At 45.8% G+C, this 13,994-nt stretch overlaps 1 protein-coding gene across 3 annotated transcripts in view; it reads right to left on the bottom strand.

The window, feature by feature from the left end:
- The window catches only part of SLC4A1 (solute carrier family 4 member 1 (Diego blood group)), a 62,754-nt gene that overhangs the window by 28,479 nt on the left and 20,281 nt on the right, over positions 1-13,994 (bottom strand). The window contains exon 1 of one of the 3 annotated variants that reach the window (XM_077252525.1): positions 1,893-1,929. The exons of the other annotated variants lie outside the window; for them this stretch is intronic. The gene's annotated coding sequence lies outside the window, so the exon portion shown is untranslated. Of the gene's footprint in view, positions 1-1,892; positions 1,930-13,994 lie in introns of those variants that run through there. 3 annotated transcript variants of the gene reach the window in all.

Raw genomic sequence — 13,994 nt, 5'->3', positions numbered from 1 at the left:
GCCCATCATTCTTCCTCAGGCGGTGTAAAGAGGCCGGGAAACAAGCTTTGAACGACTTCAATATTGTCGATCACTCTCATTTAACAGTCTGAACTCAGCGCATGCAAATACAACCAAAATGTTTCTGTGTGATAAAGCAATATGTCAGCATTTGGGGCCCCACTTTAAACTTTCACCTAGGGCCCCACTTTGTCTAAAACCGGCCCTGGTAACGATCAATGTGACCCTGATGTGTACAGCACCCTTGGCTCTGTCCTAAACTCCCATAGACGTGGAATTTCCCACAAATGGAAACAGGATAAATGTATGAACCCTTGGGGTCCCACAAATAGGACCCTTACTTGTCCACAGAATCAGGGTTTTGAGTCCTCCTTCCTCTCAATGCCAAACCACAATGAGTATGGATTTGGATGGGCTGGTGGTAAAGGAAACGAGGACTCAGGACCCTTGTTCTTCTGGTTATTGGGATCCTAGCAGCCAGGTTTACAGAAAACTTACATTTTTCTTGTGGATAGGTTAAAAATATCTTGAGTGAGAAAATCTCTTTAAGGAGGAAGCAGAAGTCTGAACGTGAACTACTTCTAACTATAGCTATGATGAGACTTGTAGTTCCACTGAGGCAACATGAAGACATAACGCAGAAGTAGTTAAAAGATTGGCAGAATTTTTGCTACCTTACTGACAAGTTCTTCTAAGGAAATTGAAATATGTGTTATATGTGTAATATGAAATAAGTTTCTGCTGTGAGCTGATGAGTCCGGAAAGGCAGAAACAGATCTGCCCACAGAGGTTTTCCCGCTTGGCCATTGCCCGAGCCTTTGACAGTGACTCGGAGTAGTCGTGTGACTGGTGATCCACGATACAGTACAGAGGATCTACTGTATATCAATTGATCAGTAGACAGTAGAAGGGATAATCTTAAGGTGTACTGTCCCTTTAAATTACACACTCCTTCCTTATGTATTTTAGCATGACTGTAGAAAAAAAATGTTCAGGCTTCTTAAAGGGATTGGATTTGTCTAATAATCTTGGAAAACCTTTAAAAAATTGTCAGACTAGAGGACGACTGTGAAATAGATGGATGGAAGCACGGAATTATGAAGAAGTCATCGAAAAGCCTTTAAGTAAATCTGTCTTCAGATTTCTCAATACTAACTCTATACATTACTAAATAGATCTCATAAACCTAATGATGCTGGTGTGCTTACTTTGAGAATCCGTGTCAGGATGACTGTATAATCCCAGCGTTTAGATTAGCATTTTATTGGTGCAGCTGAGCTCATTCTGATATCAGGTTGGAAAACTTTCAAAAGAGATCACACAGCCATTGTGATATGGATATTCAGAATGAACATACCAGCCTCATCAGGTTCATAAGATCTATTTAATAATGGGTGCAGTTTGTAATGCAAAATCCGGGGTATTGAAAAAAAGATAAGACACTTTTGGTTAAAATCAACCGGATGGTAATAAACCTTGTGGCGCGCTTTAAAAAAAAAAAAAAAACGTTATATTTGACAGGACTTAGGCTGGATGAGTGACAGCATAAACTCAAGCCAAAAGATTCCAATTACACACAATTGTAGATAGACAGACACTTGAGAAAGGCCAAAATGTCTCCTGGACTGATTAAAGTCCAATTCTTCATCATCTGGCTTGGAGTGCAGACCCAATATTTTAGAGTTTTTGCATGTAAGAGATTTTGGTAATTATCTTGGGGGCTTTGCACGAAAAGTACTGCTTTTATTTTTCTATCGATACATAGATGCCGATTCTTCCTCGCAGACCCCAGGTACATTGTATAGTGAACCTATCCATAATTATTACAATGCAGCCTATGAGCTAAGACCAGAGAAACAATTGCCAAGAATTAACTGACATCCTAATCTCACCTGTTCTGCATCCTCAGGGGCGATGGGATGAAGAAGACAGGGTGACACTTTGCGTCTTTTATTCGGTGACACCCCTTCTCCTTCCATACCCTGACCTATCGGCGCACGTCACTGAGTTTTCTCAATACCGGGTAATGCTGTCACTCATCCAGCCACTGTTTACACTAAATTACTCAGCAATTCACCCTGCTGACTGTAAACACGCGTGATAAAGTGGTGGCGTTTCACTGCTTTACCCTTCATTAAATGCCTAGATAGAGAGATAAAGGAATAGATAGATAATAGATAGATGGACACACATATGGATAGGTAGATGGACACATAGATGGACAGGTGGATAGATGCAAAGATGGACAGGTAGATGGACATATAGATGGGTGGATAGATGGACGGGTAGATTCAGGGGTAGATGGAGGGGTAAATGGACGGGCAGATGGATGGGTAGATGGAGGGATAGATGGACGGTGTGGTGCAGTGACCAATGTTACAGCCAGGGGGCGCTGTGAGTGCACTTCAAGATGCACTTGGAGGCATAGTTGTGATGAAACAATGACTGGCAGTGTTGTGAATGGCCGATATGTATCGCAGAGGTGGGTGACCCTGTGATGGAAGCCTGGGTATGTTTTGCTCAAGCAGATCTACGGCTGAGGGATTTGTTTACATTGGGAAGGCTTCCAGGAGATTGGAGAGATGGGTGGGTCCAGTCACCTACAAACCCACCCAAAGAGGTGTATCTGAACACCTAAGATGGTTTTGTGTTTAAGGACCTGTGGTGAAGTCACGCTCACCTGACTGGACATGTGACAGGTACCTGGGTGTGGTTACACCTATGTAAAGGAGGTGTGTGTAGCACATGGTGGGAGTGTTTTGGTAGTCTGCAAGTGTGGACAGACTTCCATGTGTCCTGGCTGGACACTGCTGAGTGGCCTGTGTGCTGTAGGTCCTGGATGGTCAGTGTTGGAGGCTCCTGGGAGTGGAGTCGTCCTGGAAGCACCTAGAGACCATAGACCTGGTCAGACTGTGTTGAGGACCTGGGATTGACGTGAAGTCAGCATGAGGAGTGGAACTCCTGAAAGGTAATCCTGGACAAGGGGATTGTAATATATGGCAGAGAAGTTTATCTGCTGCATGAACAGACTGGTGGTCGTGATAAGTTCATGGACATAATGAAATAGACTGTATGTCATGTGGTTTATGACGTTTAATAAACCAGATTTGACCAGATTTGTGTGAGGTACCATGCCTGAGTGCTTGAATCCTATGCCAATCGAGTGTCCCCCAACACACTCAGGTAGCATATCACCACAACGGGTAGATAGATGGAAAGATGGACAGGTAGATGGACATATAGATGGATGGATAGATGGACAGGAAGATAGATGTATAGATGGAAGGGTAGATGGAGGGATAGATAGATAATAGATAGATGGACGGGTAGATAGACGGAAAGATGGACAGGTAGATGGACAGGTAGATAGTTGGATAGATGGACGGGTGGATGGATAGAGCCCTTTGGCATGAGAGATATCACACTATAAATTACATTGCATATTGATAGGTAACGCTAACCCTTGGTTGCTGTGGTTTTAAGGCTTGTGCTAGGTAGCAAAACAATGTTCTGTACTGCTGCTACATAGCATGGTAATCCAGGTAAATGGGATCACATTGCAACCCCTAGGATACAGGCAAGTTGCAAGAAAATTAAACTAGTTCCATCTGTGTGCAACTTGCTAGTCGCAGTCACCTAAGGGGTTGCAAAGTGACCCTTAAATCACCTGCATTACACTGCTAAAGACAGATTTTTGGTTCTTACCAACCTATGTTGTGGTCAAATTTGTCGGAGCCCCAGTGTAAATTTTACAAGAAGTGTTCAACAGTGAAGCCTGCAAGCAAAATTTGGGGATTAGCACAACAAATCCACTTTGAAGGAGCCCTAACATAGAGCCTCATTCAGACGTCAGTTTTTGACTTCCATGTTCTATGCGTGTTTTAACTGATAGACCATAACAGGGTATGTGTCCTATGGGGCTGATCACAAGTCTGTATATCTATAGCTGTTATCACACCTTGAGATGTACCAACTGCACTGCAGATCCACCCCACATGAAGACCTGGAAGAACAACATGTGCAACCCCCTGAAAATCCTGATCCACTCCTGCACCTACAGAGCCCTGCAGCTGATCGGAAACAAAAGATCTTAGATAAAGTAAATACCATCAATACCAGAGATCGACTGCCAAGGCTAAAGGTACCTTCACACTAAGCGACTTTGCAGCGAGAACGACGACGATCTGTGACGTTGCAGCGTCCTCGTTGTGTTTGACATGCAGCAGCGATCTGGATCCCGCTGTGATATCGCTGGTCGGAGCTAGAAGTCCAGAACTTTATTTCGTCGTCAGATCACTCGCTGTCATCGCTGGATCGTCGTGTGTGACGCCGATCCAGCGATGTGTTCACTTGTAACCAGGGTAAATATCGGGTTACTAAGCACAGGGCCGCGCTTAGTAACCCGATATTTACCCTGGTTACCATTGTAAAAGTTTAAAAAAAAACACTACATACTCACCTTCTGATGTCTGTCACGTCCCCCGGCGTCCACAGGGTTACGCGCTGCTGCCGAGAACTTCCTGCACTGAATGTGTCAGCGCCGGCAGTAAAGCAGAGCACAGCGGTGACGTCACCGCTGTGCTCTGCTTTACTGCCGGCGCTGACACATTCAGTGCAGGAAGTTCTTAGCAGCAGTACGTAACCCTGTGGACGCCGGGGGACGTGACAGACATCAGAAGGTGAGTATGTAGTGTTTTTTTTTAAACTTTTACAATGGTAACCAGGGTAAATATCGGGTTACTAAGCGCGGCCCTGCACTTAGTAACCCGATGTTTACCCTGGTTACCCGGGTGCTGAAGGGGGACTTCGGCATCGTTGAAGACAGTTTCAACGATGCCGAAGTCGTTCCCCTGATCGTTGGTCGCTGGAGAGAGCTGTCTGTGTGACAGCTCCCCAGCGACCACACAATGACTTACCAACGATCACGGCCAGGTCGTATCGCTGGTCGTGATCGTTGGTAAGTCGTTTAGTGTAACAGTACCTTTAGCAAAGAAACACCACCAAACAGTATGCTAGAAGATGCCAATAGAGCACTTGCATCAATACCTACCACCACCATAACTCAAACACAAAGGCCTGACCCCACCTGAAGCCCTAGAGACTGCTAAACAAAGGCTGACAACACTCGCTGGAAGACTAGGGAGATACACTAGAGAAGCTGAGGCCAAGAAGATAAATGCCCTGTTCTCCAAAGAACTATCTAAGGTGTACTCTGTTATGACCCCAGTGGACAGGGTCTCAGAGGAACGTGTAAGTCTGCAAGATACAAAAATCCAGCTCATAGGGCTGTGGTAACTGGGTTGACCAAATAGCTACTCCTAACGCCAACACTAGAAGTAGCCGGGGATCATGCCTACGGTGATCGCTAGATGACTCGCGCCAGCCGGAGAATCTAACTACCCCTAGGAGAAGAAAACAAAGACCTCTCTTGCCTCCAGAGAAAGGGACCCCAAAGCAAGATACAAGCCCCCCACAAATAATAACGGTGAGGTAAGAGGAAATGACAAACACAGAAATGAACCAGATTCAGCAAAGAGAGGCCAGCTTACTAATAGCAGAATATAGCAAGATAACTTATCTGGTCAACAAAAACCCTATAAAAATCCACGCTGGAGATTCAAGAACCCCCGAACCGTCTAACGGTCCGGGGGGAGAACACCAGCCCCCTAGAGCTTCCAGCAAAGGTCAGGATACAGATAGGAACAAGCTGGACAAAAATACCAAACAAAACAAAAGCAAAAAGCAAAGAAGCAGACTTAGCTTGAAAAACAGGAACCAGGATCAGAGGACAAGAGCACAACAGATTAGCTCTGATTTCAACGATGCCAGGCATTGAACTGAAGGTCCAGGGAGCTTATATAGCAACGCCCCTGAACTAACGGCCCAGGTGAGGATATAGGAAAAGACAGACACTCCAGAGTCAAATCACTAATGACCACTAGAGGGAGCAAAAAGCAAAATCACAACAGTACCCCCCCCTTAGTGAGGGGTCACCGAACCCTCACCACGACCACCAGGGCGATCAGGATGAGCGGCATGAAAGGCACGAACTAAATCGGCCGCATGAACATCAGAGGCGACCACCCAGGAATTATCTTCCTGACCATAGCCCTTCCACTTGACCAGGTACTGAAGCCTCCGCCTGGAGAGACGAGAATCCAAGATCTTCTCCACCACGTACTCCAACTCGCCCTCAACCAACACCGGAGCAGGAGGCTCAGCAGAAGGAACCACAGGCACAACGTACCGCCGCAACAAGGACCTATGAAACACGTTGTGGATAGCAAACGACACAGGTAGATCCAGGCGAAAGGATACAGGATTAAGAATTTCCAATATCTTGTAAGGACCAATAAAACGAGGTTTAAATTTGGGAGAGGAAACCTTCATAGGAACAAAGCGGGAAGAAAGCCACACCAAATCCCCAACACGTAGTCGGGGACCCACACCGCGGCGGCGGTTGGCAAAGCGCTGAGCCCTCTCCTGTGACAACTTCAAGTTGTCCACCACAAGACTCCAGATCCGCTGCAACCTATCCACCACAGAATCCACCCCAGGACAGTCAGAAGGTTCCACATGACCCGAAGAAAAACGAGGGTGGAAACCAGAGTTGCAGAAAAACGGCGAAACCAAGGTGGCGGAACTAGCCCGATTATTAAGGGCAAACTCAGCTAACGGCAAGAAGGTCACCCAATCGTCCTGATCAGCAGAGACAAAACACCTCAAATAAGCCTCCAAAGTCTGATTAGTTCGCTCCGTCTGTCCATTAGTCTGAGGATGGAAAGCAGACGAAAACGACAAGTCAATGCCCATCCTACTACAAAAGGATCGCCAGAATCTGGAAACGAACTGGGATCCTCTGTCTGACACAATATTCTCAGGGATGCCGTGCAAACGAACCACGTTCTGGAAAAACACAGGAACCAGATTGGAAGAGGAAGGCAGTTTAGGCAAAGGAATCAAATGGACCATCTTGGAGAAGCGATCACATATCACCCAGATAACAGACATGCCCTGAGACACCGGAAGATCAGAAATGAAATCCATGGAGATATGTGTCCAAGGTCTCTTAGGGACAGGCAAGGGCAAGAGCAACCCGCTGGCACGAGAACAGCAAGGCTTAGCTCGAGCACAAGTCCCACAGGACTGTACAAATGACCGCACATCCCTAGACAAGGAAGGCCACCAAAAGGATCTGGCCACCAGATCTCTGGTGCCAAAAATTCCTGGGTGACCTGCCAACACCGAGGAATGAACCTCGGAAATGACTCTGCTGGTCCACTTATCAGGCACAAACAGTCTGTCAGGTGGACAAGAATCAGGCCTATCAGCCTGAAATCTCTGCAACACACGTCGCAGATCAGGAGAAATAGCTGACAAGATAATACCATCCTTAAGAATACCAACAGGTTCAGCGACTCCAGGAGCATCAGGCACAAAGCTCCTGGAAAGAGCATCGGCCTTCACATTCTTTGAACCTGGTAAATACGAGACAACAAAGTCAAAACGGGAGAAAAACAATGACCAGCGGGCCTGTCTAGGATTCAGGCGTTTAGCAGACTCGAGATACATCAGATTTTTGTGATCAGTCAAGACCACCACACGATGCTTAGCACCCTCGAGCCAATGACGCCACTCCTCAAATGCCCATTTCATGGCCAACAACTCCCGATTGCCCACATCATAATTTCGCTCCGCAGGCGAAAACTTCCTAGAGAAAAAGGCGCAAGGTCTCATAACAGAGCAACCAGGGCCTCTCTGCGACAAAACGGCCCCTGCTCCAATCTCTGAAGCATCCACCTCAACTTGAAAGGGAAGCGAGACATCAGGCTGGCACAAAACAGGCGCCGAAGTAAACCGACGTTTCAACTCCTGGAAAGCCTCCACGGCAGCAGGAGCCCAATTAACCACATCGGAGCCCTTCTTGGTCATATCCGTCAAAGGTTTCACAATGCTAGAAAAGTTAGCGATAAAACGACGGTAGAAGTTAGCGAAACCCAAGAACTTCTGAAGACTCTTAACTGACGAGGGCTGAGTCCAATCAAGAATAGCTCGGACCTTGACTGGGTCCATCTCCACAGCAGAAGGGGAAAAAATGAACCCCAAAAAGACACTTTGAGCCCTTGACAAACAAAGAATTTTCACGCAAAATTTTAAAGACCATCCTGACCTGCTCCACATACGAGTCCCAATTATCAGAAAAAAAACAGAATATCATCCAGATAAACGATCAGAAATTTATCCAGATAGTTCCGGAAAATGTCATGCATAAAGGACTGAAAAACTGAAGGGGCATTAGAGAGCCCAAAAGGCATCACCAAGTACTCAAAATGACCTTCGGGCGTATTGAATGCGGTTTTCCATTCATCCCCTTGCTTAATGCGCACAAGGTTGTACGCACCACGAAGGTCTATCTTGGTAAACCACTTGGCACCTTTAATCCGGGCAAACAAGTCAGACAACAGCGGCAAAGGATACTGAAATTTGACAGTGATCTTATTTAAAAGCCGATAGTCAATACAAGGCCTCAAAGATCCGTCCTTTTTAGCCACAAAAAAGAATCCCGCACCAAGAGGGGAAGAAGACGGACGGATGTGTCCTTTCTCCAGAGACTCCTTGATATATGAACGCATAGCGGTATGTTCAGGTATCGACAGATTAAACAGTCTTCCCTTAGGAAATTTACTGCCTGGAATCAAATCTATTGCACAGTCACATTCCCTATGAGGAGGCAATGCACTGGACCTGGACTCGCTAAAGACATCCTGATAATCAGACAAGTACTCCGGAACTTCCGAAGGCGTAGAAGAAGCAATAGACACAGGCAGGGAATCCTCATGAATACCACGACAGCCCCAACTAGACACTGACATAGCCTTCCAGTCAAGGACTGGATTATGGGTCTGTAACCATGGCAGCCCCAAAACAACCAAATCATGCATTTTATGTAGAACGAGAAAACGTATCACCTCGCGGTGTTCAGGAGTCATGCACATGGTAACCTGTGTCCAATACTGCGGCTTATTTTCTGCCAATGGCGTAGAATCAATACCCCTAAGAGGGATAGGATTTTCTAATGGTTCAAGAATAAAACCACAGCGCTTAGCAAATGAGAGATCCATAAGACTCAGGGCAGCACCTGAATCTACAAACGCCATGACAGGATAAGATGACAGTGAGCAAATCAAAGTTACAGACAGAATAAACTTAGGATGCAAATTACCAACGGTGACAGGACTAACAACCTTAGATATACGTTTAGAGCATGCTGAGATAACATGTGTAGAATCACCACAGTAGTAGCACAAGCCATTCCGGCGTCTATGAATTTTCCTCTCATTTCTAGTCAGGATTCTATCACATTGCATCAAATCAGGTGTCCGTTCAGACAACACCATGAGGGAATTTGCGGTTTTTCTATCACATTGCATCACATCAGGTGTCTGTTCAGACAACAACATGAGGGAATTTGCGGTTTTGCGCTCCCGCAACCGCCGGTCAATTTGAATAGCCAGGGACATGGTATCATTCAGACCTGTGGGAATGGGAAAACCCACCATAACATTCTTAATGGCCTCAGAAAGGCCATTTCTAAAATTAGCGGCCAGTGCACACTCGTTCCAATGTGTCAGCACGGACCATTTCCGAAATTTTTGGCAATACACCTCAGCCTCGTCCTGGCCCTGAGACATAGCCAGCAAGGCTTTCTCTGCCTGAATCTCAAGATTGGGTTCCTCATAAAGTAAACCGAGCGCCAGAAAAAACGCATCAATATCAGCCAATGCCGGATCTCCTGGCGCCAACGAAAAAGCCCAATCCTGAGGGTCACCCCGTAAGAATGAAATAACAATTTTTACTTGTTGAGCAGAGTCTCCAGACGAGCAAGGTTTCAGGGACAAAAATAATTTACAATTATTCCTGAAATTCCTAAACTTAAATCGGTCTCCTGAAAACAGTTCAGGAATCGGAATCTTGGGTTCAGACCTAGGATTTCTGGTAACATAATCTTGTATACCCTGCACACGAGCGGCAAGCTGGTCCACACTTGTAATCAAGGTCTGGACATTCATGTCTGCAGCAAGCTTAAGCCACTCTGAGGTAAAGGGGAAAAGAAAAAAAAAAACTCAAAATTTTCTTTCTTATAATCCCACTTCTGCAATGCATTAAACATTTAATACTGGCCTGGCATACTGTTATGACCCCAGTGGACAGGGTCTCAGAGGAACGTGTAAGTCTGCAAGATACAAAAATCCAGCTCATAGGGCTGTGGTAACTGGGTTGACCAAATAGCTACTCCTAACGCCAACACTAGAAGTAGCCGGGGATCATGCCTACGGTGATCGCTAGATGACTCGCGCCAGCCGGAGAATCTAACTACCCCTAGGAGAAGAAAACAAAGACCTCTCTTGCCTCCAGAGAAAGGGACCCCAAAGCAAGATACAAGCCCCCCACAAATAATAACGGTGAGGTAAGAGGAAATGACAAACACAGAAATGAACCAGGTTCAGCAAAGAGAGGCCAGCTTACTAATAGCAGAATATAGCAAGATAACTTATCTGGTCAACAAAAACCCTATAAAAATCCACGCTGGAGATTCAAGAACCCCCGAACCGTCTAACGGTCCGGGGGGAGAACACCAGCCCCCTAGAGCTTCCAGCAAAGGTCAGGATACAGATAGGAACAAGCTGGACAAAAATACCAAACAAAACAAAAGCAAAAAGCAAAGAAGCAGACTTAGCTTGAAAAACAGGAACCAGGATCAGAGGACAAGAGCACAACAGATTAGCTCTGATTTCAACGATGCCAGGCATTGAACTGAAGGTCCAGGGAGCTTATATAGCAACGCCCCTGAACTAACGGCCCAGGTGAGGATATAGGAAAAGACAGACGCTCCAGAGTCAAATCACTAATGACCACTAGAGGGAGCAAAAAGCAAAATCACAACAGTACTCCCAACTACAGAGCAACAGTACAAAGGCAACAATAATAGAGGAACATATGGGAGAAGGAATAAACACACAACACCAGTGCAATATGGCTGCAAGATCTGGGAAGGAAACACAGCAACCCCCTAGAGCAAGAACCAGTCACAATTTCAGAAGCAGACATCCAACAGCCGGTCAAGAAAATGAAGAACTGGACAGCACGTGGCCCAGACATGATCCACACCTGCTGGCTAAACAAATTAAAAAGCAAATGAACCAACTGCTAGAAGCAGGCCACCACCCAGCTTGGCTAACACAAGGTAGAACAGTGTTGATCATGAAGGATCCTCCTCAAAGGAACAGTTCCATGCAACTACCGCCAAATAACCTGCCTTACAACAACATGGAAACTCCTGTCAGGCATCATAGCCACCAAGCTACCGAGACATATGAACCAGTATATAAATCCAGCTCAGAAAGGCATTGGGATCAACACCAGAGGCTCTAAGCACCAGCTCCTAGTAGATAGAGCAGTCGCTCAAGACTCAAAATCCAGACAGACCAATCTCAGCACAGCCTGGATTGACTACAGGAAAGCTTATGACTCAATGTCACACACATGGATCTGTGAATGCTTGGCTCTCTACAATGTCAACAGGAAATTAAGAACCTTCCTCAGAAACTCAATGGGGCTATGGTGAACAACATTAAAAGTCAACTCAAGACAACTAGCGCAAGTGACCATCAAATGCGGCATATACCAAGGTGATGCACTGTCCCCACTGCTGTTCTGCATAGGCTTGAACCCACTCAGATAATTACAGTTCAAGAGTGGAAGCACCATCAGCCACCTCCTCTACATGGATGACATCAAGCTGTATGCAAAAAATGAATGAGACATCAATTCAGTGATCCACCTGACAAAGATCTACAGCGAAGACATCGGGATGTCCTTCGGACTGGAGAAGTGCGGCAGGTTGGTAATAAAGAGAGGCAAGGTAGTTAAGACTGATGGAGTGGAATAACCAGTAGGGCACATTGTTGTGAATTTGGATTCTGGGCTCCCCCGGTGGCCGCTTGTGGAATTGGACTTGTCATCCTCTTTCCTGTTTCACCTGATTCCATCAGTAGTGGGTGTCGCTATTTAAGCTCATTTCTCTGGTGGTTTCTTGCCGGTCAACAATGTTATCTGATGCCTCTCAGTGCTTGTTCCTGCTTCTAGACTACTACTAGATAAGTTGGACTTTTGTCCATGTTTTGTTTTGCCTATCTGTTCCAGTTCACAGCTGAAGTTTTGTTACTGTGTCTGGAAAGCTCTCGTTGATCAGGGATTGCTACTCTGGCGTTATGAGTTAATGCCAGAGTTTAAGGTAATCTCTGGATGGTGTTTTGTTAGTGTTTTTCTGCTGACCATGAAAGTATACTATCTGTCTTCTGCTATCTAGTAAGCGGACCTCAAATTTGCTAAGACTATTTTCCTGCTGCGTTTGTTGTTTCATCTGAACTCACCGTCATTATATGTGGGGGGCTACTGTCTTCTTTTGAATATTTCTCTAGAGGTGAGCCAGGTCTTATATTTCCCTCTGCTAGCTATTTAGGTCTTAGGCCAGAGCTGGGCATCTAGCGATAAATAGGAAATGCTACCTGGCTATTTCTAGTTGCGCGGCAGGCTTAGTTCATGGTCAGTATAGTTCCATCTTCCGAGAGCTTGTCCCTCTATAGGCTTGCTATGATCTCTGCCTGCAGAGATCATGACAGTTTGACCGGCCCATAAAGTGTTAAAGACCCAGGTTGAGAAAGGAGAGTTATAAGAAGTCTGCTGAAATTTTTTTTTTTTTTCCTCCAGTCTGCCTTGCTGCAGTCTTTTCTCTCTCTCTCCTCCTAATCTCTGTATGCTCTGTGTGCACCTGACAATAATGGATCTCCAGAGTGTAACTGCGGGTTTGAATAATCTCATCACGAAAGTACAAAATTTACAAGATTTTGTGGTACATGCTCCGGTATCTGAGCCGAGAATTCCTTTGCCGGAGTTCTTCACAGGGAATAGAGCTAGCTTCCAGAATTTCCGAAATAATTGTAAGCTTTATTTGTCCCTGAAGTCTCGTTCAGCTGGAGACCCTGCTCAGCAGGTTAGGATTGTGATTTCCTTGCTCAGGGGTGACCCTCAAGATTGGGCCTTCTCATTGCCAGCAGGGGATCCTGCGTTACGCGATGTGGATGCGTTTTTTCTGGCCTTGGGCTTGCTTTATGAGGAACCTCATTTGGAACTTCAGGCAGAAAAAACTTTGATGGCACTATCTCAGGGGCAAGACGAAGCTGAAGTTTTCTGCCAAAAATTCCGTAAATGGTCTGTGCTTACTCAGTGGAATGAGTGCGCCTTGGCGGCAACTTTCAGAGAAGGTCTCTCTGATGCCGTTAAGGATGTTATGGTGGGGTTCCCTTTGCCTGCAGGTCTGAATGAGTCCATGACAATGGCTATTCAGATTGATAGGCGTCTGCGGGAGCGCAAACCGGTGCACCATCTGGCGGTGTCTATGGAAAAGACGCCAGAAAGTATGCAGTGTGATAGAATTCTGTCCAGGAGCGAGCGACAGAATTTTAGACGGAAGAATGGATTGTGTTTCTATTGTGGGGATTCTACTCATGTTATATCAGCATGCTCTAGGCGTACAAAGAAGCTTGATAAGTCTGTTTCCATTAGCACCATTCAGTCTAAGTTTATTTTGTCTGTAACCCTGATTTGCTCTTTGTCATCCATTGCCACGGACGCCTATGTTGACTCTGGCGCCGCTCTGAGTCTTATGGATTGGTCCTTTGCCAATCGTTGTGGTTTTGATTTAGAGCCTTTGGAGACTCTTATTCCTCTGAAGGGGATTGACTCCACCCCATTGGCTAATAATAAACCACAATACTGGACACAAGTAACCATGCGTATCAATCCGGATCACCAGGAGATTATTCGTTTCCTGGTGCTGTATAATTTACATGACGATTTGGTACTGGGATTGCCATGGTTGCAGTCTCACAACCCAGTCTTGGACTGGAGAGCAATGTCTGTGTTGAGCTGGG

This window comes from Ranitomeya variabilis, chromosome 4 (genome assembly GCF_051348905.1).
Source record: "Ranitomeya variabilis isolate aRanVar5 chromosome 4, aRanVar5.hap1, whole genome shotgun sequence".
Taxonomy (NCBI): Eukaryota; Metazoa; Chordata; class Amphibia; order Anura; family Dendrobatidae; genus Ranitomeya; species Ranitomeya variabilis.
Note: the sequence above shows the minus strand (reverse complement) of the source record. Positions and strands in the feature narration are given on the sequence as shown.